This window comes from Pipra filicauda, unplaced genomic scaffold, assembly GCF_003945595.2.
Source record: "Pipra filicauda isolate LSUMZ 115617 unplaced genomic scaffold, ASM394559v2 scaffold411_size619879_pilon, whole genome shotgun sequence".
NCBI classification, from domain to species: domain Eukaryota; kingdom Metazoa; phylum Chordata; class Aves; order Passeriformes; family Pipridae; genus Pipra; species Pipra filicauda.
Window position 1 is genome coordinate 474,279 of NW_024104545.1, and position 7,751 is coordinate 482,029.

At 35.8% G+C, this 7,751-nt stretch overlaps 1 long non-coding RNA gene across 1 annotated transcript; it reads left to right on the forward strand.

Annotated features, from left to right (window-relative positions):
• Nucleotides 1-4,395: 4,395 nt before the first annotated feature.
• LOC120324071 lies at nucleotides 4,396-7,461 on the forward strand. Its single transcript, XR_005565072.1, has 4 exons — nucleotides 4,396-4,485; nucleotides 4,592-4,717; nucleotides 6,319-6,420; nucleotides 7,401-7,461. It is a non-coding gene; the product is annotated as an uncharacterized LOC120324071 (long non-coding RNA).
• Nucleotides 7,462-7,751: the final 290 nt, after the last annotated feature.

The following is a 7,751-nucleotide window of genomic DNA, read 5'->3' on the forward strand; positions in this document are numbered from 1 at the left end:
TATTTCTATGTATACTCTTTTTTCCTACTTGTCAACAGTAAATTTCTGTCTTTCAAAGATAATACTAGCTGTGAATTTTAGCTCTTAGTCATGCCCACTGCATATTATCTTATACAAAGGTTTAATCAGACAAATTATTTTGTGTTATTTAGAAAGTAATGCTTGGATATTACAATTAGATAAACTCTTCGAGCTCATAACATTTGTAATTGCTGTACATATATATTACTGTTAATCTGATTATATAAATTAATTGCTAGTCATTTAACTGTCTATAATGCCTTACTATTTATTAGCGTGATTCTATAAAATAATTTCCCTAGAAATTCTGTTTTTCATTTTAGATTTAAAATTGCGCTTATTGAAGTTTGTTTATTAGAAGTTGGGTGATGTATATTTTACAATTAGTAGTCTTCTGTAACATTAATTATCAACCAGGATTCACTCAACATTCACCAAATAACCTGACAAATATCAAGTCTGGAGCCAGTTGTCCAATGCTCAGAGCAAGGCTTTGGAAATGGGCTACACCTACCTGGTACTTAAAAATATGTTTTTGGGGTTTTTTTAATGAAGAGGTAGACAGGTTTTGTCCTACTACTTTAAATGTTTCATTTTGCTTCTTAAGGATATGCAAAGTTACCAGCTTATTATTCTAACAAACCTGTGTACGAATAAACTAGTTTTATTAATATTGTATGTGTCTGAACCTTGCAGTCAATCAAACAAAAGGAGTGTTCATTGTCTCTCTCCACCACTGATGTTATGAGCTGGAGTTGCTTACAAGATGCAGACATAAAGCAATACTTCAGAATATTTTATCTCTCTAAATATGCTGGAATAGTGAAGGATTATAAGGAAATACTTTTTCACAAGGTATTTCTTATTAAAAGAGACTGTGTTGCTGTTTTGTTTGCTCTTGACACCATTTGGAGTAAATCTGAGCTTCCAAGACGTGCTCGAGACAATTAAATATTTATGCTCCCCAAACTGAATTTTTGAAGAACATTTTCTGTTTGCAGGAATCAGGTTTGCTTTGTTTTTATGGCTTTCCTCACAGCTTATAAGACACTTTTTCTTCTTCATGGGGGAAAAAAATATGTATTTATGTGTTTGCAAAGTCTCTGCTCTGCTGAAAAAGCAATAGGCAACCTGACTATAACATTTTCGTGTTCTTCCATATCTCTATTTCTAAGTCCTAATACCTGTGATATTTTCCATTTTGTTTTCTATTAGGCCTGAAATTGGAAACTGTTTAAAACCTAACAAACCCCAGAGTTTCCCCCTGTTCTTCGAATAGCAACAGCAATGTGGCTATTGTGGTTTGACATAAACATGAAGTACAACCTCTGCTTTTCAGCAGGTACTCAACTAGAACTTTTGCAAGTGGAATATCCTAAGAAGTGAAATGTTAGCTGCTGACTCTGCTGCTTTTGGCCACAGACTGCTGCTTTTAGGAATCCTGTTTGTCCTTCTGCCTCTTTTATGGTTTCTACAGACTTGATGGAAAACGAAGCACTTGTCCTGTTACCCTGGAGTTCCAGCAGGTCAGCTGGAGCAGGAGTAACCTGGAAAACTGGCCACTGATATGTGCAGATCCATTACAGGGTGTTCATCCAGTGATTCAGACCCATCCAGGGTACAAAGAGTATTGCATTACCCTCCACGTGCAGTGCCCAGCCAACCTTCCAATGTCCACAGGCAGAAATACCAGCATCTAATGAACCATGGAAACCAAGCTGTTAGAATGGATAGAGGTAAGATTAGGGTTTACCACACACTCAGTGGTCCTGAACAGCTACAGTACAAATATTCTTTATTTACTTGTGCTAAAAACTTTTTCCTGCATTATTATTATGCTTTGTTTCCAAGGAAGAGGAAGGATGTTATTGCAAGTCTCTGCATCAATTATTGGCAATTAGCAGTCAAGGTACTATATTTTGAATCAAAATCACCAAGGGAAGTTCAGAGTAGATACCAGAAAAATTCTTTTCACTTAAAGAGTGGTCAGGCATTGGAATAAGTTGCCCAGGGAGATGGTGGAGTCATCATCCCTGGAAGTGTTCAAGAGGTATCTGGATGTGGTACTCGGGGATATGGTTTAGGCGTGATTATGGTGGTGCTGGATTGGTAGTTGGATTAGATGATCTTGAAGGTCTCTTCCAACCTTGATGATCCTGTGAATACCCATGACTTCAGCACGTTACTATCAGCTGACTCCCCTCAGCCAACTCTTCCCTTTTCCTTCTCAGATCCCATTTTTGCATGGGATCACGAAGAAAACAAGCTCTGAACTTTTACAAAATCAGGTTAGGGAAGATGTTTACATAATTGTTTATTTCTTTTAAATTAACACTTTTAACATTCACTGCTTTGAGTAATAAAGCCTATAATTTTGAAGCAGAACTCAGTATTTTATAGCTTTTTCCTCTGCCTTATGATTTACACCCATGCAAAGATGTGTGTAAAACTCTTACCCTGTCAGAAGGACAGGGTTTTCACATCATTGTAGATTCACTGACGTGAGCTAAAACTGCTTGAGTAGTCCATGAGTGGTAGGACTAAAAGGCACTGAGATGGTGAAGATCCTGTATAATATGATTTTTTCCAACCAGCTTTTCATGTATTTCTCCTGCAAACCAATTAATGCATCACAGAGCTCAATGACCTGCCCATGAAATGGGAGTTGTTGCTCAGAACTGTGAAATTATGGAATGAGTCAGTAGATTAATACTGTTGCAATACTCTCTCAGCTTTATCAGGGTATTTTAAACTTGCAGCAAGTCTTAGTAAAGATGATAATGTGCTGGTGTACATAAAAAAAAAAAGGAGGCTGGAGGAGAAACTAGCCTCACAGTACTCTTGTTTTCAGACTCAACATTGCCAACCACCACGTGTGGCAGTGAAAGTGTTGGTTTGTATTTGTAAAGACCAAACTGCCATCAATTAGCCAAACTGCCAAGTGTTCAGTGATTCCTGTAAGTCACTTCCTTCAGGAATTCTTCCTTAGGAAGAGGCCTGTTCCAAATCTACTCTGTCTTCTTAAAAAAAAACCCTAACCATAGTAGCTTTATTTATTTATTTATAGTCTGAAGGATGAGTCAAGCAGCTGTCGCGGTGCCATCAGCAAGGAAAAATGCGATTGCTTGAATATTCTTAATTAAGGTTCCAATTTTAATGAGCTTGCAGCCTAGTGAAGGAGATTAGACGATTCCAGGTACTGGGTGAGGGGAAAAATAATTAGAAAGGCTCTAACCACTGACATCACAGTAAATTTTATGTCAGCTATCTCTTCAGGGACGAGTTTAAATCCCAGAATGTTAGAGGAATCACTGCACGAACAAGTTCCAACTGAATGAAACCAGAAGTAAGGGATATGGCAAATTCCCTGATCAAAGCAAAGGTACAAAAATAATTTAAATTTCTTGGGGCTCTGAATCCTCATTTCAAAATATCACTGTTTAAATATAAGGAAAAGGTTGGGATTTTACTTTTCTGTTGTGTTTTTTGTGTTACAAGTATGTATTCAAACATGCAATATTTAATATATGACTAAAATCTTGTAAAAAACATGCAGTTTTTTAACAGTCAAAAGTATGTTGGTCACCTCATTGGATAGTAATTGAGGTCTCCTGTGTTCCTCAAACAAATACTATCCTCAGAATGCCTTTTTGTGTGATTTGTATCTTACCTTGTGAAGATGTAAGAGACTTTCTCATTTTAATATAACCCACCATTTACACGCACCATTCCGTGTTTTTCCAGCCATTTGAATCTCCAGGATTTGTTGGGCAAAGAAAAATGGTGATGGAATTAAATTTTTACTGTAAAAAATTAGGACCTTCCCATTTGTAAACACATACATAAACTTCCAATCTTTCAATGGTCATAAAGGACAAAATTTTAATAAAGATGCAATTTATATAGAAAATTATATTAATTCCTCACTCATTTTTTATTTTTTTGAAGAATGGAATTCCTGAGAGGCAGTTTAAATTATTCCAGGTTAACCTGGAACATGTTAAAAGTCTGATGAACCCACAGTTGAACAGGTATCAGGATAATCCACTGGATATGTCAAACTGTATGAAATTCTCTTATGGTTGATTATGGTCAATTAAATTAAAAATTGTTAAAGTTAAATTATAGTTAAGTCAGCATCCAGCTGTTAATAATTGCAACATTATTCCACAATCCAAGTCCATCCAAGTACCTGAAGAATTGTAATGAGACTGCTTAGGAGTTAAAAGCTGCAAATTTGGTGTGACTGTAATGTACAGGTTAGAAGACAATTTTTAAAAGTTCTGTTTCTTTAAGTTCTACTGAAGGGTTTATCTCTTTAATGGGTTTTTATTACTATTCTCCATGATTTTTCCTCGGTGTGTTTTTTTTTTCAGATTGAAAGTGGTTTACTGTGGTACCTTTTCCACTGCAAGACAGCAAGAAGCCATCACTACAAAACCATAATTTTTTTGTAATTTCCAGGTAATGGGAGCTATATTCAAATAGAAATTTTGCTCAGCTTCCCTCTTCCTTCCCCCCATTCAAATACTCTTTTAAAAATTACAGAACCCTGCATTCTCTATTACAGACAAATGCCCTGCCCCAAGAAAGTGTAGATCATCTCCCTGGATAAATCTGGAAAGCACTGCTCCTCCAAGGATCTTCAAGGATGTTCTTCACCCAAGAACCTCAAAGCACAAATAATTTTAGTAAGGTGGGTAAGAAGGCCACTTCCATCTTCTCTTACAGTTTGGCAGCTGTTTGATTAGCTCACATGACATTATAAGGATTTGGGCAGGAAAATAAGAATTGAAACCATGGAATAAACTCTTCTTCATGTTTCAAATGTCTCTCCCTGTGTATTTTGGAGGACTCTCAACCGAATGGTGTAATTCAGCACAGTTGATAATGGAATATTGCAATATTATGAATAATTTAAAATATCACAGATAAATAAAATCACTAACAAAAGTCTAAAATCCCAAGTTAACCTCCAAGATTGCAATTAGTAAGAACTCAAATTTTCCACTTTCTGAAAACTCTGAGATTTAATGTTTCCTCTAGTTTTGTGTCAGAAAGCCACACACAGCAGAACAGTTGGTGCACTGAGGGCAACCTCCGTTGTGGTTTTTTGGGAGCTCAAGGTCTTCAAATAGTATTAGTGGGAAAAGTAGCAGCTTAAAATACTTCTTAATCTTAAAGGAAGCATAAGTAACACACTGCTTTAAGAAGGTGTTTTTGAAGCAGCTTTAGCAAAGTGATTTGCCTTTTCCTGTGTTTCGCTTAGATTTTTGCCTTAACACTGAATTGGTTTAGCACTGGAACAGTTCAGAATATTCAGCACCTACACATATAGTTTACCAGAGGAAGCAAGAATAAGGTTTCCAGAGGTTTGTTCTTGGTGCTCATTATAAAGTGAGTTATGTGGCTAAACCCGTAGTTATCTTGAGAAATTTTAAATTCAGAGGAGTCAAGGATTAGCTTTTGAGCTGGTTCTGTTACTCTGGTGCAGACTAGAACAGCTCTAGTGCAAATACCCTGCATATGTTATATAACATCTGCAATAAGTGAATCCCAGAAGATTTTAGGATTTATTTTGAGTCTGTTTCAATCTTGAATATAAACCCAAAATGATTTTTATCTAGTCCCCGTAGATTGAAGCATTTTTGAGAACTAATTACACTATGTTTTGGGGATTTGAAGAAATGTGAGAATTGGGCAGAAAAAATTATTTTCTTTCAGTCAAGTAACTACCAACCCAGATCTTCTCATATATTATGAATGATAAGCTCATTTTTGCTGGAATCCCTTTCAGATATTCAAGATATTATGGCTGGTTAAAATCAGCTGCTGAAGTACTTCTAGGTACTTTTGTACCAGAAGGTGGAGCTGGAGAACCTGGATTCAAGATCTCATCAGGATCAGTTTCTTTTAGTAATGTTGACCTGAGTTTTATAATGTCCAGAGATGAGATCAAAAAAAGAAAGTTGTGATCACAGCTATTGCACCATTTTATAGCTCTGTAGCCTTTGCAACTTAGAAAATCTGAGAATAAAAACAAAATCTAAGTAAATTCAACCTAGAACAGTTAAAGAGCAAGTAAAAATTTCAATGGGAAATATCCACAAGATAATATATAGAATTTTTTTTTTCTAAGAAATACATAGAGATTAATTTTAAATCCCAGTGGGAGAAGTCTCAAAGGTTAAGCTGAGTGGAGTTATATTTATATAAGATTATTCATACCTAATTCTTCACAGGACATGTAATAAATTATAAAAAGCAAGGGATATGATTCTGCAAACTTTTTCACAGGCTGACCTCATACAGGAACTGATGCTGTGGAATTTTTAAGCAAGATGCCTAAAACCACTTAGTAAGAAGAGCTAATCTTCTGATGGATGGCTGGCACTAATGGTCAGTATTTTGCACACTATTTTATACCTTACAGAGCCAGAGTCATGAAGCGTGCCCACACGAATGCCATTTTCAGAGTTTCTTAGCAAAATAAAGAAGTGTAGGTTTTATTAACGCAGATGGCAACATTTTTAGCGAGAATCCTAATTATTGAACATAGCAACTTCCCCCTTTCCCTCCCACTGATATTTCAGTCACCAAGGATCTAACTAACCCTACAAAAATAATCCTAGAGAAGGATCGAAATAAAATTCATAATTTTGTTTTTCTAACAGCAACACACCACCAATGTGTACATAATGTTGCTGCCACTTTATGTACTTATTGTAAATATCACATACAAATCAACAGCTTTTTTCTTTTCTGTTTTCAAAACAAATCTTAAATGTTTGAGAAGCACTTGGAAAATGAGTACTATTTTGATATTTAACTTAAAAAGTAGTGTATTCTCTCATTTACTTTTACACAAAATTTCCATTGACTTATTAAGAACTCCTCAGGGAGTTTTGCATTGCTGGGCATTAATTCATTGGAAATGACCAGAAACAAATGTGCAATGAGAGACTTTCAGTGGTTTTATATAGTCTTCCTTGATCTATTCTGTCTTCTAAAGCTTGATAAAATTGAGGCTGCTGTTGGAATAACAGACAGCTATTTAATCTCTCACAGGTGATACCTTCCATGTTTGGCCTTTCATTATTTTTGTGCTTTGAAACCTGAAATCCATGATCAAATAATATCAGTAGTTCTAGTGCCACTGTTTGGTTTCCGTTTTGTTGTGACATGGCACAGTATGGGTGTGATTAACTGGTCTGTTATTGCAGATTTTTGAAACGAGTGCTTAGAAATCAGTAGAATCAGAGGTAATGTAGTGATGAATCAGCATAGAGCTGGAGTAGCAAGGCTGGAATCAGCATTACTTCCCCTGCACATAATTGTTAAATAATTTGTGATTATAAAAATTAATCCATTTCTTGCAGAATTATTAAATAAATGGACATGTCTGGGGAAGGGACTGAAAAAAGGACTCTCAACTGTCACCACTGTGAGTATAAGTTGTGTTGAATAAGAACAAAACATGGAAACCTTATCCATGGAACTTTGTTGCAGTGATCTTTTGTGTATCAGCTGTTTCACAGCGCATTGAAAGTTCTCCAAGAAGCCAAGAGGTGCACCATACTAAAGGACAAATCATATTTATGTTGGTCATATTCAAAAAGCAATAATTTTATGAAATAATTATAGTCTTTGAGTCACTTTGCCAAATGACTTGAGTGACACGTTCTGTTACACTGAGTGTTTCCCTCAGTTATTTCATGGGGTGCCTAAAT